Source organism: Puma concolor, chromosome B3, assembly GCF_028749965.1.
Source record: "Puma concolor isolate L17-30 chromosome B3, mPumCon1.1.hap2, whole genome shotgun sequence".
Taxonomy (NCBI): domain Eukaryota; kingdom Metazoa; phylum Chordata; class Mammalia; order Carnivora; family Felidae; genus Puma; species Puma concolor.
Window position 1 is genome coordinate 17,267,673 of NC_141672.1, and position 16,782 is coordinate 17,284,454.

At 40.2% G+C, this 16,782-nt stretch overlaps 1 protein-coding gene across 2 annotated transcripts in view; it reads left to right on the plus strand.

Moving 5' to 3' along the window:
• Positions 1 to 16,782, plus strand: part of LOC147579782 (uncharacterized) — a 366,915-nt gene that overhangs the window by 253,545 nt on the left and 96,588 nt on the right. The window contains exon 3 of one of the 2 annotated variants that reach the window (XR_015252103.1): positions 13,081 to 13,173. The exons of the other annotated variant lie outside the window; for it this stretch is intronic. The gene's annotated coding sequence lies outside the window, so the exon portion shown is untranslated. Of the gene's footprint in view, positions 1 to 13,080; positions 13,174 to 16,782 lie in introns of those variants that run through there. 2 annotated transcript variants of the gene reach the window in all.

Sequence of the window (16,782 nt, forward strand, 5' to 3'; positions counted from 1 at the left end):
TGACATTCTAGGTACCTTAGAGCTGGGGCTGCCAAACAGAATACCAAAGATTAGATGGCTTAAAGAATTTATTTTCTCACTGTTCTGGAGGCTGGAAGTCCAACAGCGAGGTAACGCGAGGGGCGGTTTCTGGTAAGACATCTCCTCCAGGCTTGTTGAAGTTCTCCTTCTCCCCGTGTCCTCACAGGGCCTATTCTCTGTGCATGTGATGAGGTTTTGGAGCGATGGTGGGGTTCAGAGCCAATGGCCAAGAAAGAATTCTTGAAGATGTCTTTGGTGCTACAAGCTGTTTTTTATTAAAGCATGGGGACAGGACCTGTGGGCAGGAAGAGCTGTGCTATAAGCGTGAGGGGTGAGCGTGCATATATCATGGAATTGGGAGAGATAAAGTCAAGAGAACGTTCCTAAAGGGATTTTCAGATGTTCGAAAAGGTTGCCTCAGCTTGCTTTATGTTCCTTCATCACATGCATCAAGAGCTATCTTTGGCGTTCCTTTCTCTTCTCAGAGTGAGAAGAAGAACCTAGGGTTCCAACGCACTCATGGTAGTGATGCTGGGATAGTTTAAGTATTTGAAGGAAATAGTGATACTTAGGATTTGTTATACGATACTGCTTCAAGGTAGTTCACAGTTGCAACATTAGCTGCACTGCATTCCTTTCAACGGAGTCATTTCTTTGAGAAGGTAAGTCCTTGGCGGTTGCTGTGATTAAAAAGCAAGAACCACGTGGAAATTGATGTGCAACAGGAAATGGAGGTGGTGGTTTCCAATCTGATTCCAAGGTTGGAAAATTGTGCAGTGACCAACAGGTAGACACATATCATTAGTAATTAGTAATTGTGGATAAGAATGAAATAGTGTGAGTTTTTTCTTTTTGTCCAGTTTTTCCATTTTCTTAAGTCAGAGGTATTTTATATCAGTGGTTGTTTAATTTTAGAGTACAAAAGAATCCCCTGGTGGTGGGGGGGGGGGTGATTGCTGGGATATAGATTCCCAGGTTCAACTCCAGGGGACACGGATACAATATCTTGGGATGGGACTCAGGAACGCATATTTTAACCAATGAATGATTCTAATGTCTGTATATCACACTCTGAGACACAATTTCTACATGTTGACCTTTGTTTTTAGAACTTTAAAACTGTTTTAAGAGTGGCTTTGTATTTCTAGATGTACCTTCCTCTGCTCCCTCACTTTTTTCCCTGTTTCCCATGTAGGGTGGGGAGCATCGGACCTTGTTGACTCCAATGTGCCGCATGAAAATCTCCATTGCATTGTGCCATCAAGCCATGGTAGTGAAAAAACACTTCTGTCATTTCTGTTTCCCAGTATATAAAGTCAGTGCCCTAATAGAGACCTGTAAGCCCGGTCTGAGACAATGTGGCCAGCAGATTACTTTGTGGTGTCACTGTTTGCTCAGCATCTGAGTCATTCCCTGTAGTACACAATATGGTCTTCCTTTCCATTCCCCTGAAGGTAAACAACTTGACTAAATTGGAAAGACACGCAGAGAGTGACAAGAGGAGCATGTTGCTCAAGCTGCCTGCTCCACAGAGCTGCCGACTTGGTAGCTCTGGATTCTTCAGAGTGGATTTTTTTTTTTTTTTATTTGACAGCCTTCTGCCTGTATGGCACAATATTTATCTTGCAAGATTGCTCCTGTTTATGTCAAAACAAATAAACATCAAGAAAGAATCCAGCACAGAAGAAAATGACAAGAACAGATCCCTCTCAGAGTACATGTAGGAGGCTGTACTTCTGATTACATTTCTGGAGGCAGTCGTTGGAAGCTTCGAGAAATAGGTGATATTTATGCAGTAAATTGGTTCTGAGCTTTGCTTCTTCTGTATGCTGTCCAGTTGTAGTTATGGTTGCTGTTTTATTGCTTTTTTCTTTACAAAACCATGTTTAAAAATTACATATTCCTATAATTCAGCCATTTACCCATTCTTGTATTATTTCTCAGTGCCTTCTATGTGCCAGACATTGTGTTATTTGCTGAGAAACAACAGTGAATGAAATTGACAAAGACTTTGCCCAATACAGAGTTAATTGAACATATACAATATACCAGGGCCTCTGGTTAATGCTTTAAAATGTATTTTCTCATGTACAGCTCTTGATAATCTAAAAGGTAGGTTCTAATATTCTAATGTTACCTCTATGTTCTGACTGAGAAAACTAGGACTTAGCGTGACGGCTGGACGTGACTGTGATCACATGGCAAAATGGAAGATACACATTGCAATCATGGTGCTTTAAATCTAAAGAATAAATGATTGATTAGTGGATTCTAAGGAATACATTATTAGCAGAAACTAAATTGCCACTTTTTCCTGAATTACTTATTCTTTTTTTCCTAATGTTTATTTTTGAGAGAGTGCAAGTAGGGGAGAGGCAGAGAGAGGGGGACAGAGGATCCAAAACGGGGTCTCTGCTGACAGACAGCAGTGAGCTCGATGTGGGGATCAGACCCACAAACCACGAGATCGTGACCTGAGCCAGAGTTGGACGCTCAACCAACTGAGCCACACAGTGCTCCTGAATTATTTCGTCTTTATCTGCTGACAAATCCTAAGCCAAAAGAATGGATCTGAGGTGGTTAATTTTAGACCCTTGCATCCTGGAAGAATGGATAGGGGCAGAACGTGACGGAGATTGATGGATGAGGAGTGCATATCTAGAGCCTTTACAAGGACAATACATCAATCCGTGGTGCGTGCTTGTATTTCAGCCCTACAAAGTGTTTAACAGAAGTATCACCCTTTGAAAATGTCTGGCTCCACCCTTCCTATGGAACTGATGTGATGAGAAGTCATGTGTTCCTTTCTTGCTCTTCTCCAACGAAGGAAAACTGAAGAGGCAACAATTTGGTGGGGGTTAAATTTGTGGTGGGAACAATATCAAGTATCGCACCTCGAATTATGATCTAGTCCTTGGAGGAAGGTCTAGTTGGGAGATAAAAATGTGTGAGCTCTCTGGAGGCGGTTGGAAAATCAAACCCTGAGGTGTGGTTGGCACAGTGTTGAGTACAAGGAACACAGACATCAGAAAGTCAGGGGATATTTCTAGATTTGCTCTATTCCATTCTGTGATAGGTTGTCAAATGTTTAAGAGCATTCTCTTAAAATGCCTCGTAAATTATATGGTACTACACAAATGTTAATTTTTATTTGCAATGATAAATGACAAAAAGGCCTTTTTGCATTACATGGTTCCAAGAGACAGTTTAATGAGGGGACTTAGAGAAGATAAAGTAGGTGATGTAGGAGAGGTTTCGCCCAGTTGAAGAACGTTTAACATATGGAGAGAGTGGGGTACACAGAGTCCTCAGCGAGGGAGTGCTCCCAAGATCCAGGACCTTGACCTGCCATGCTTCCTCCTCCGATGTTCTTCATAAAGCTTCCAACAGGCTAAAGCTGTTGTGAGTCTCACTGATAGCATAAGTTTACTGTTTTATTCATTTGTTTGTTGAGCGAATATTTATTAATCACTGATGACACCCCAGTTAGTCTGTTAAGCACTTGTTCCTGATCTCAGGGAAAAAGCTCTCAGTTTTTCCCCGTTGAGGATGATGTTAGCTGTGGGCTTTTCATAAATGGCTTTTATGATCTTTAAGTATGTTCCTTCTATCCCGACTTTCTCAAGGGTTTTTATTAAGAAAGGGTGCTGGATTTTGTCAAAGGCCTTTTCTGCATCGATTGACAGGATCATATGGTTCTTCTCTTTTTTTTTGTTAATGTGATGTATCACGTTGATTGATTTGCGAATGTTGAACCAGCCCTGCATCCCAGGAATGAATCCCACCTGATCATGGTGAATAATTCCTTTTATATGCCGTTGAATTCGATTTGCTAGTATCTTATTGAGAATTTTTGCATCCATATTCATCAGGGATATTGGCCTGTAGTTCTCTTTTTTTACTGGGTCTCTGTCTGGTTTAGGAATCAAAGTAATACTGGCTTCATAGAATGAGTCTGGAAGTTTTCCTTCCCTTTCTATTTCTTGGAATAGCTTGAGAAGGATAGGTATTATCTCTGCTTTAAACGTCTGGTAGAACTCCCCTGGGAAGCCATCTGGTCCTGGACTCTTATTTGTTGGGAGATTTTTGATAACCGATTCAATTTCTTCGCTGGTGATGGGTCTGTTCAAGCTTTCTATTTCCTCCTGATTGAGTTTTGGAAGAGTGTGGGTGTTCAGGAATTTGTCCATTTCTTCTAGGTTGTCCAATTTGTTGGCATATAATTTTTCATAGTATTCCCTGATAATTGTTTGTATCTCTGAGGGATTGGTTGTAATAATTCCATTTTCATTCATGATTTTATCTATTTGGGTCATCTCCCTTTTCTTTTTGAGAAGCCTGGCTAGAGGTTTGTCAATTTTGTTTATTTTTTCAAAAAACCAACTCTTGGTTTCGTTGATCTGCTCTACAGTTTTTTTAGATTCTATATTGTTTATTTCTGCTCTGATCTTTATTATTTCTCTTCTTCTGCTGGGTTTAGGCTGCCTTTGCTGTTCTGCTTCTATTTCCTTTAGGTGTGCTGTTAGATTTTGTATTTGGGATTTTTCTTGTTTCTTGAGATAGGCCTGGATTGCAATGTATTTTCCTCTCAGGACTGCCTTCGCTGCGTCCCAAAGCGTTTGGATTGTTGTATTTTCATTTTCGTTTGTTTCCATATATTTTTTAATTTCTTCTCTAATTGCCTGGTTGACCCACTCATTCGTTAGTAGGGTGTTCTTTAACCTCCATGCTTTTGGAGGTTTTCCAGACTTTTTTCTGTGGTTGATTTCAAGCTTCATAGCGTTGTGGTCTGAAAGTATGCATGGTATGATTTCAATTCTTGTAAACTTCTGAAGGGCTGTTTTGTGACCCAGTATATGATCTATCTTGGAGAATGTTCCATGTGCACTCGAGAAGAAAGTATATTCTGTTGCTTTGGGATGCAGAGTTCTAAATATATCTGTCAAGTCCATCTGATCCAATGTCTCATTCAGGGCCCTTGTTTCTTTATTGATCGTGTGTCTAGATGATCTATCCATTTCTGTAAGTGGGGTGTTAAAGTCCCCTGCAATTACCACATTCTTATCAATAAGGTTGCTTGTGTTTATGAGTAATTGTTTTATATATTTGGGCGCTCCGGTATTCGGCGCATAGACATTTATAATTGTTAGCTCTTCCTGATGGATAGACCCTGTCACTATTATATAATGTCCTTCTTCATCTCTTGTTACAGCCTTTAATTTAAAGTCTAGTTTGTCTGATATAAGTATGGCTACTCCAGCTTTCTTTTGGCTTCCAGTAGCATGATAAATAGTTCTCCATCCCCTCACTCTCAATCTAAAGGTGTCCTCAGGTCTAAAATGAGTCTCTTGTAGACAGCAAATAGATGGGTCTTGTTTTTTTATCCATTCTGATACCCTATGTCTTTTGGTTGGCACATTTAATCCATTTACATTCAGTGTTATTATAGAAAGATATGGGTTTAGAGTCATTGTGATGTCTGTATGTTTTATGCTTGTAGTGATGTCTCTGGTACTTTGTCTCACAGGGTCCCCCTTAGGATCTCTTGTAGGGCTGGTTTAGTGGTGACAAATTCCTTGAGTTTTTGTTTGTTTGGGAAGACCTTTATCTCTCCTTCTATTCTAAATGACAGACTTGCTGGATAAAGGATTCTCGGCTGCATATTTTTTCTGTCTAGCACACTGAAAATCTCGTGCCAATTCTTTCTGGCCTGCCAAGTTTCAAAAGAGAGATCAGTCACGAGTCTTATAGGTCTCCCTTTATATGTGAGGGCACGTTTACCCCTTGCTGCTTTCAGAATTTTCTCTTTATCCTTGTATTTTGCCAGTTTCACTATGATATGTCGTGCAGAAGATCGATTCAAGTTACGTCTGAAGGGAGTTCTCTGTGCCTCTTGGATTTCAATGCCTTTTTCCTTCCCTAGTTCAGGGAAGTTCTCAGCTATTATTTCTTCAAGTACCCCTTCAGCACCTTTCCCTCTCTCTTCCTCCTCTGGGATACCAATGATGCGTATATTATTTCTTTTTAGTGTATCACTTAGTTCTCTAATTTTCCCCTCATATTCCTGGATTTTTTTATCCCTCTTTTTCTCAGCTTCCTCTTTTTCCATAACTTTATCTTCTAGTTCACCTATTCTCTCCTCTGCCTCTTCAATCCGAGCCATGGTGGTTTCCATTTTGTTATGCATTTCGTTTAAAGCGTTTTTCAGCTCCTCGTGACTGTTCCTTAGTCCCTTGATCTCTGTAGCAAGAGATTCTCTGCTGTCAGCTATACTGTTTTCAAGCCCAGCGATTAATTTGATGACTATTATTCTAAATTCACTTTCTGTTATATTATTTAAATCCTTTTTGATCAGCTCATTAGCTGTTGTTATTTCCTGGAGATTCTTCTGAGGGGAATTCTTCCGCTTGGTCATTTTGGATAGTCCCTGGCGTGGTGAGGACCTGCAGGGCACTTCCCCTGTGCTGTGGTGTATAACTGGAGTTGGTGGGCGGAGCCGCAGTCAGACCTGATGTCTGCTCCCAGCCCACCGCTGGGGCCACAGTCAGACTGGTGCGTGCCTTCTCTTCCCCTCTCCTAGGGGCGGGATTCACTGTGGGGTGGGGTGGTCCGTCTGGGCTACTTGCACACTGCCAGGCTTGTGATGCTGGGGATCTGGCGTCTTAGCTGGGGTGGGTAGGCAAGGTGCACAGGGGCAGGAGGGGCAGGCTTAGCTTGCTTCTCCTTAGGTGATCCACTTCAGGAGGGGCCCTGTGGCAGCAGGAGGGAGTCAGATCCGCTGCCGGAGGTTTGGCTCCGCAGAAGCGCAGCGTTGGGTGTTTGCGCGGAGCGAGCAAGTTCCCTGGCAGGAACTGGTTCTCTTTGGGATTTTGGCTGGGGGATGGGCGGGGAAGATGGCGCTGGCGAGCGCCTTTGTTCCCCACCAAACTGAGCTCTGTCGTCCGGGGGCTCAGCAGCTCTCCTTCCCTTTGTCCTCCAGCCTTCCCGCTTTCTGAGCAGAGCTGTTAACTTATGACTTCCCAGACGCTAAGTCGCGCTTGCTGTCGGAACACAGTCCGTCAGGCCCCTCCGCTTTTTGCAAGCCAGACTCGGGGGCTCTGCTTGGCCGGCCAGCCGCCCCTCCGCCCCGGCTCCCTCCCGCCAGTCCGTGGAGCGCGCACCGCCTCGCCGCCCTTCCTACCCTCTTCCGTGGGCCTCTCGTCTGCGCTTGGCTCCGGCGACTCAGTTCTGCTAATCCTCTGGTGGTTTTCTGGGTTATTTAGGCAGGTGTAGGTGGAATCTAAGTGATCAGCAGGACGCGCGGTGAGCCCAGCGTCCTCCTACGCCGCCATCTTCCTCTTGTCCAGTCTGTTAAGCACTTGTGACAAACTAGACATAAGCCCTTCTCTCAGGGGGTGCAGAAATCCAGTGAAAAAACATCCTACTTTAGATGGGGTCCAGTGAGAGGCCCTTCTGGGCAGGGAGGAAGTGGGTATTGAATATGAAATGGGAGCCAGAGCAAAGTGTGATGGCAATAGCAGGAGAGAGGAAATGGGAATGGAGAGCCAGCAGGAACAGGAAACGCAAGCACCCTTGATGGGGAAGGGTCTGGCTCTGGAGACTTCTGTGAACTGTCAGAAGGCAAGTTTCAGAATGAGGAAATAAGAGAACCCAGATCTACAAGAGGGCAGTGGCAGAAGGTGAAAGGTAAGGGGTCAGTAATGCAAGACTGTACAGAAAATTGGATTTTGCATTAGTTCCCTCTTGCCATGTAATAAATCAGCACTGATTTCGCAGCATAAACCAGGACCCATCCATTATCTCACAGTATCTGTGTGTCAGAAATCTGGGCACAGCATATCTCTACTAAATCTTCTGTCCCAGGTCTTCCAAGGCCAATCTCAAAGTGTCCAATAGCTGTGTTCTTATGGGATGTTCTGGGGAAGAATTTGCCTCCAGGCTCATTCTGGTTGACGACAAAATTCAGTTCCTTACAGTTAATGAACTGAGGTCCATTTTCCTTACTGACTGTGGGCTGGGCAAAGCCTGTACCTCTGGTTTCTGCATGTAAGCCCTTATCTCAGAACCCCACTTAGAATCTTTCTCTTTTGCTACCTCTCATTCTGCTTCCAGCTGGAGAAAGTTTTAGGCTTTTAAGGGCTCATTGATCAGATTGGGTCATCCTGGACGATACAGGATGATCTTACTATTTAAAAATCCATACTTTTACTCACATCCGCAAAATCCTTTTTGTCATGCAAGATAGTTACAGATTCCAAGGATCGGGTTATAGAAATATTTGAGAACCATTATTCTGCCTTCTTCGGGTTTCACCGAAGTTAAAAAGATAAGTGAAAGCACTTAGTAGAAGATGATTTTTTTCTTTAATGTGAATTAATGAAACTTGACAAATGGCTGAATTTAGGCTTATATCATCCGTGCTGTGACTGGCAGTGTGTGTTCAGCAAAGACAGCCTTGAGTATTGAGGAGGGGAAGGGTCATGCTGTCTTTCTGGCCATTGTGGACCCTCCACTGACCTGGGAAGTGATGGGTATGGTCAGACATCATGAAGTCCATTCGTCGAGAGAAGGGCTAACGGGGTAGGCAGTGAGTAGTGAAGAATCCACCTCGCCCATTCCCAGTGCTGTTAGTTGGTGATTTGCCTGATACCCTTTGAAAGCGATTTGAAAATTATGTACCTCCTTTCATATTTGCAAGTTGACCTCTACAATTTTTCCTAATTAAATACTGAGGAACTCTATGGTTCTGTCATATTATAAGCATGAATATTTTTAAATAAAATTGTTATATCATGTCTTAAAAATATAGCCAATGGAACCTAATCAGAATTACTATAAACCCACAGTGATCTATTAAAAATAGATGAACAAGCTCTATTTTAACATTTGCCTTTATATCTTAACTGTCTTTCCATACATATCTCCATTACCATCTCCACTGAAATTTCATCCTAAATGTATTTTTATGCTTAAAAGTTTACTCAACTGGTGCCTAGGTGGCTCAGTGGGTGAAGCGTCTGACTTCAGCTCAGGTCAAGATCTCGTGGTTTGTCAGTTCAAGCCCTGCATCGGGTTCTGTGCCAACAGCTCAGAGCCTGAAGCCTGCTTCTGATTCTGTGTCTCCTCTCTCTGCTCCTCTCGCTTGCACTCTGTCTCTCTCTCTCTCTTCAAAAATAAATAAACATTAAAAAAAAATTTTTTAAAGTTTACTCAAGCCATTAAATATGTGTATATAATATTTTAGAAGGTGCTTTAAAAATATTCCTCTAACCATAGGTTCTAAACATTTTTTATATGTTTTTTAAAAAATGTATTCTGTCTTGGGTATCATTACAATTATTATTAATAAACATTTGCTCCAAACACCATAAATAAAGTAAATGTCATAAATAAATTTTAAACATTAAAATAGTAAAAAAAATGCAGCTATTAATAAGTGAGTATTTAAAATAACTTACTTTCTATATTCATTAATACATATGTTTGACTACTGAAATAACATAAGACACTATCATTTTTAAAAATCTATTTTATGTTTTATAGATTAAAAATACTGAGTAATCTTGTTCCATTAATAAGTAGAGGGAATGAAAAGATAATGTCCATCAAAAGCAAAAATAATTTGTTACTTTGTATCCAAAGGCTTTCCTAAAATTAATCAAATAAACATTTTATCTGTGAGGTTTTCACCTGGAGACACTTGTTTAACCTAATATACTATAACGAATTGGGAAATAATTTTTATTATTTATGTATTTTCACCTTTGCTAACATTTTTTTCCTATTTTATAAAACGTGTTTATTTTGTAAGTGCTTTTGAGGTGGACAAAACCACATAAGGGAGGACTTGTCCAGTGGTGGGCAGTGTGGTCATGCCGCCATTTTGGAGTGTTGGTCAAAAACTTTGATAAGTGCTTCTTGCTCTAGAATTCCCTTGCTGGTTGACTTAGGCAATGATGGGCCTGCATAACTGTTCCCATTCTTTGTAGCCTCAATCCTGTTTCCTCAATCCCTCCTCCTTACGGATGGATTCCAGTGAAAACATCTGGAATCCTAGCCTTCTTCTGCTTCTGGACAATCCCACTTGTGGCAACTTCAATACAATTTTGTCAAAATGCTGGGCTTTGAATTTAGGTCTATTTATGGAATATGTCTATCTCTATTTTTAAAATAATTTTAAAGATTTATATTTTTTTTAATTTTTTTTTCAACGTTTATTTATTTTTGGAACAGAGAGAGACAGAGCATGAACGGGGGAGGGGCAGAGAGAGGGAGACACAGAATCGGAAACAGGCTCCAGTCTCCGAGCCATCAGCCCAGAGCCTGACGCGGGGCTCGAACTCACGGACCCCGAGATCGTGACCTGGCTGAAGTCGGACGCTTAACCGACTGCGCCACCCAGGCGCCCCTTAAAGATTTATATTTTTAATTAAATCTCTATACCCAATGTGGGGCTCAAACTTAAAACATCCTACTTGTTAGTTCTTAAATACTCTTTGATTATATACTTTATTGTATTATTATTATTTAACTAATGGTAAATAACATATTAGTTCATCTTGTTTCATGCCTTTATACAAACTATATATAAATTTTATTAAATCTTCAGTATCTTATCTTATTTTTGATACTTTATTTATTAGATTGGTTTTTATAATTTACAACATCGAGATCAAGAGTCACATGCTTTACTGACTGAGCCAGCCAGGCACATCAGATGTCTGTTTTTAACCAAATGGTTAGCCAGTCCAGTTTGAAAAAAATTACCTACATTCTGTGTGAAAAAAGTCTTCCTTCATTTTTTATTTCAAGTAAGCACATTAAAACATTTGTTAAGAAGTGTTATTATTGATTTTATATATTTTTATTTTTTCTAATTTTATTTATTTATTTATTTTGAGAGAGAGAGAGAGGGAGACAGAGAGAGAGAGCATGAGGGCATGCAAGCAGGGCAGGGGCGGAGAGAAACAGAATCCCATGCAGACTCCGCACTCTTAGGCAGAGTCCACAGGGCTCAAGCCCGCAAACCGTGAGATCGTGACCTGAGCAGAAACCAAAAGTTGAGTGGGACGCTTAGACTGAGCCACCCAGGTGCCCCAAGAAGTTATTTTTTGAAAGCACAGAAAATCAACTGATAAATGAAGTATTAAAAATAAGATAAAATACTGAAGATTTAATAAAATTTATTTATAATTTGTATAAAGGCATGAAACAAGATAAACTAAATTGTTAGTTACCATTAAATAATAATAATACAATAAAGTGTATAATCAAAGGACATTATTTAGAAACGAGCAAGTAGGAAAAAAGTATATTTTTGGTTACTCTGTGTATTCATGTGTTGAATTCTTATGTTTAGCTTCAGAAAATGATTAAATATAAATTAAATATAAAAATAAGAATATATGTTTTAAAGACCATATTGATAAATATGCATTTAATATAATTTATATGATGCTAAACATTGATTGGTCTGAAAGTTTGCATATAATTTTACCTTGTGTGAGGAGGTAAATATATATGAAACACTTCATAAAATAAAATAAAGATGGACTGTATTTGGAAGAAATATTTTACAATACAACTGATAAAATACATTTTACCTATTTTAGCAATGCACAGCAAATATGAACAAAATATTGATAATTTCTCACCTACAGATTTTATATAGAGTATTTAAAAATATTTTGCAGTTAGTCCTTCAAGGCATTCTGGTTACATTTAAAATATTCAGCTTTATACACTTCTATTACTCTGGATGTTTGAAGGAAATTTTGTTTACAGCTAATGACAAGTTCTAATGATGAAGATTGAAATAGTTGAAAAGAATTGCTTATGCTTAGGGTAGATCCATGTTTTATAAGACCCTAAAGTTTATACAAACTTTATGGGTGGCTTTTGAAAGAAAAATGATACAACAAATATAGCTATAATTGAGAGTGAGCGTGAAAGAATTTAGCCTGAGAAAAGAAGTCATAACAAATCACAAACTTTAAAAAGGTGACAACACAAAGATCACAAAATCCAGATATGTGTCATGGTATTTTTCTTAATTAACTGCCTGTCATGCCTCTATAATTACTTTTTCTAAATTATCTGTAAAGTCTTTGATGACTTCTTCATAGGAAAAAAATTGTGGTATTTGCTCTATAAAGAAAACAGAAAGATAATTCAGTCTTTACTGTCATTGGTCAAAATTTAACTTTTTCACGCAATAATTGGGTTGTAAAAAGGTATGTGAGTTTACTTATAGACACGTGCGTATTGAGTCCTGTTTTAAGATTGAGATTAATAAATGCAGGTTTCCTGATAAATTTTATTTCTTAGACTCTCATTAAAAGGAAAAAAAAGGGTACCTGGGTGGCTTGGGCGGTTAAGCATTGGACTTTGGCTCAGGTCATGATCTCGCGCTCAGAGTTCATGACATGCGTTGGGCTCAGAGCCTGGAGACTGCTTTGGATTCTGTCTCCCTCGTTTTCTACCCTTTCCCCGCTAGTGCTCTCTCTCTCTCTCTCAATGATAAACATTAAAAATTTTGAAAAAAGAAAAAAAAACTTGCAGTTTTGATTATTTTACGCTAAATTTTCTTGAAAGGTGAGAACTTGCATAGTAACCATTTGTGGGTAAGAACTGACTCTTTGGTTTATAATCTTTCAAGTCTGATGATTGGAAGAATTTTCTTTAGACCAACTTGGCTCTGTATAGTTCAGTCCTTACTCCTTCTTTTCCACCCACGTATTTCCACGTCCTTAAGGGCAAGTTCACATCATGATCTTACATGTACCCCTGGATGACATGAATCCGTACAGAGGATGGGCAAAGATCTCCCAGAATCCATTCCACCACCAGACTGCTGGCAAAAATGTAACTGTATATGGATGTGGTTGCAAACCACATAAATACTTCCCCCTAATGCTGGACCCGATCCCCAGCTCAACTGTCCTTGGATAGATCCTAAAAATGTTCACAGCCCATCGAACACTAATCCACATAAGGAGAAGGCAAGTTTGTATAGACATGATAAATGATTTTACCAGATTAATTTAATAATTTTTACAGAAACACATGACTCTGCGAACACATTTCCAGGAACTTGCAAAGGCTCCTTGCCAGCGAAGATCCTTGATGCTTAAGCTTCAGTAGCTTTAAGGTAAACCCACATATGTTTATGCTTAAATAAATGAAAATATTTATTTTAAAGCTCAATATTTCCCATCAACGATTTGTGCTTTGTTCTCAAGGGGTTTGTCTCAAGAGAGATGCATTATTTCACAACAGTGGTTTTGGTGGGTTTTGTTTTGTTTTTGTTTCTGGTGGGAAGGGAGATGGGAGAATTCAAGCTGTGAAATAAAAATTGTCACTACTCCCACAATCTTATTTTACTATCTATTTATCTTAGTTCAGAATATTCGGAGTCCAAAATGCCCATGTGAGATGAAGTTTTGCCTCTAACAGTAATGCTATAAGGCCGGAAAAGGCTGGAGGAATTTTGTAATGTCTTGATTCACTATTAAAGCTTTCACTATGTCCCTTTTGGGGGAAAGCGATGCTTTTTTGTTGTTGGTGTTTCCCTTTCTTTCTTGTTCCTACCTTCCTCCCATCCCTCCTTCCCTCCCTTCTTCCCTTCCTTCCCCCCTCTTTTTTCTCCCTCCTGGCTTCCTTCACTGGAAGGGCTAATGTGAATTTTGAGGCTTTCTCAAGTTAGCCTTTCGGGAAGTCCATGGCAGTTTGGAAAGCAATTTTCTGAAAACTTTCAGAGCACCTGCACACTTTGAAGATCCTTTGCTACTGCATTTTGAATCATTTTGCTGGGGACGAGGAATTGGGCAAGCTTTTCCCCTAAAGGGTCAGATAGTAAACATATTCGGTTTTGTGGGCTACAGGTTTCTGTTGCAACAACTCAACCCTGCCATTGTAATGCGAAAGCAGCCATAGACTACATGTAAATGAATAGGCCAGGCTGTTATTTCCAAAAATTTTCTTTACCAAGGGAAGCAGTAGGCTGGATTTGTCCCCTTGATCTCTGGTGTGCTGACCAACCACAGCCACCGGCTGCTAAACAGGTCTGATAACAAGTGGAATCCTAGGCCAACACTTGGAGAGATACCATTGTTAAGTTCCTCAACATTTAAAACTAGCACTGACTTTTGTTACACAACCAGCCTAGGGCCCATTGGTCAGTGATTGCCAAAATAAACATCCCCAAGAAGTAACTCTGCAATGTTTGTGGCAGATTCAAGAACGTATACCACACTAGATAGAAATCACAGTCTATTCTAATGCTTTTCCAGAATCTGAGGTTTAACAGGGCTCAGTTAGAAGAAATGTGTTGAGACAGAACTTGTCGCAGTTTGTAAAAGTTGCATAAAATGGCAAGTCACACTAAAAGTACTACGGATCCTCAGTACTCCCTCAATACCTTTTGTAGAGGTCAAACACCATCAATATCTATTTCAACTTGCACACGGTTTCATCCCTGCCACCCAGCACCCCCCCCCTTGTTTTTTTTTTTTTTTAACACAGGTCACTTATAAGGAAGTCCTAGAGAATTCCCCATTCACCAGCTGGAGCTCTGTTTATATGGTAACAAAAATGCACCAACCAGAATAGGATCACATCTCCATAAAAAGCCTGCTGTCTAAGGGAAGCTGAAATGGGATAATTGCAAACACAAAAGAAGAGAGATTCTGGCAAAAATGACAGAACCGTGACAGTGATGACTTGGCCCAACAGGATCTTTAAGCTTTGAAATTGTGCCAGATGTCCCTGCAGGACCGTGTGTGGGAAAGCCATCCGTATCCCATGGATCAGGCTGGCAGGCCACGGGAATCAGGGCTTTAAACCAACTTCAAGCCAAGGAAGCTGCATTGCAAATAGCCATAGACTCTTGGGGCAGAAATGGTGTAGATGCTTAGCACGGGAAGGATTATCAATTCAACCTTAACTTTTTACTTGGACACACAGGCACATCATAATCTATTGTTCAAATTTTTCCCATCATGTTTTGGGGGTTTTGATGCTCAAAAGAAAGGACTTATTCTCTCTGAGTTACCTGTTCTATGCTAGCGTTTTGGTCATATTTTATGATCTGAGATTGGATTTCCATTGGAGTGGGTCCATGCGAAAGATAAGAAAAAGAGTGGCTATACACTATGCTTTCTTTTCTGTAACACAATTTTAATTTGTATAATTATTTTAAAAACAAACATAAGGGGTTAATAAATCCTATTAACCACATGAAAGAATATACCCAATTACACCTGGTTTTTAAAATATAAATCTCCTGGTTCCACTGGAAGTTTTATTTTCTAAATCTAAGCTATAATAATCGCTGCTGAACCAAGTCCCAAGGCTCTGTTCAGAACTAAGAAAGAGTTAATATTTGTTGAGCACCTACTATGCGCCTGGCACCATTTTAAGCACATTACTGGATATAATTGATTTAATGTTCACGTCAGCTTTAGAGGTGGCTACCATTGCTATGCTCAGTTCACAGATGAGGCTCAGAGAGTTTTGCAACTTGCCAAAGGTCACACAGCTGGACATGAAGGGTCAGGGTTGGAATCCAGGCAAGTTACGTCCAGAGCCTGCTGTCTTAGTCAGTATGTCCCATTTCCTCTGAGTATTTTGTTTTAGAATTTTGTTTAGTGTTTTGTTTTAGAATTGATACCTTCTAGATACCTTCATAATCTCTGGTTAACATTTAGCTAAAGCCTTTGCCTGAACTACACAATCCTTCCATTTATTTAGAAATTAATTAGAAAGCAAACGTTATTTGCCTTCTCTGTGTTATCATCAGAAATACAACTTCCTAAATCTTTCTAGTAAAGAAGTAGCCAAAAAGAAATCTGAAGGACAGAGAGGAGAAACAGATGGGGCGGGGATTTGGGGGGGTGGAAAGTGAGTGAGAGAGAGAGAGAGAGAGAGAGCACTCAAAATAAATTTGTGTATGTGCTAGCATGAAACCTCCCCTGGGTTGTCTTTTTCCAATTAGAAGAGACTTCTACAGCTGCCAGGCCACCTCTGTTAACCCCAGCTTGATAGCTCTTTGAAAACCAGTCTTTTGTTATCCTTAATCTACATGAAATAGTCCCTCAGCTCCCCTAACAAGGAACAGGACCAAATTCAGGGCTGCTTCCTGATACCTGGCTTGCTGTGAAAAGGCTTGAAGTTACAGAAGGCAAGTTTACTCCGTCCTAAGCTTGACAACCTCACCAGGTTCTAAAACAGTCACAGAGTTAACTCACAACAGTTATGGAGAAAGCTCATCTCTGGAACAAAGAAAGGCTGTTCTTCCTCCTATGCTCCTGAGGCGAATGGGTTAATGCTCCCATCATCTGCTTGCCCTCCCCAAGCATTGTGTAAGGGGAGGTTTCCAAGATTTCCCCTTGATCCTCATGGAAGACGTCCATGCAAGATTTTGTAACTTGCAAACCTTTTCTGTCTCCTTCTCTGGACTCCGTGCTCAAGTGGGGTGTATGGAAGGTCATTGGAACAACGATTCTTGATTCTCAACGCATCACAAGATGGATGACTGTTACAATTTAAAAAAAAAAAAAAAAGAGGACAATAGTGAGTGTATGTCTCTTTGCCCGTTTTGCAGTTAAAAGTTGTATTCATTTCCTGAGGCTATCACAACAAATTGCCACAAATTTGGTGGCTTGAAGCAACAACAATTTGTCCTAGAGTTCTGGAGGTAAAGAGTTGGAAGTCAGAGTATGGGCAGGGCCCTGTTCCCTCCAAGGTCCTGAGGGGAGAATC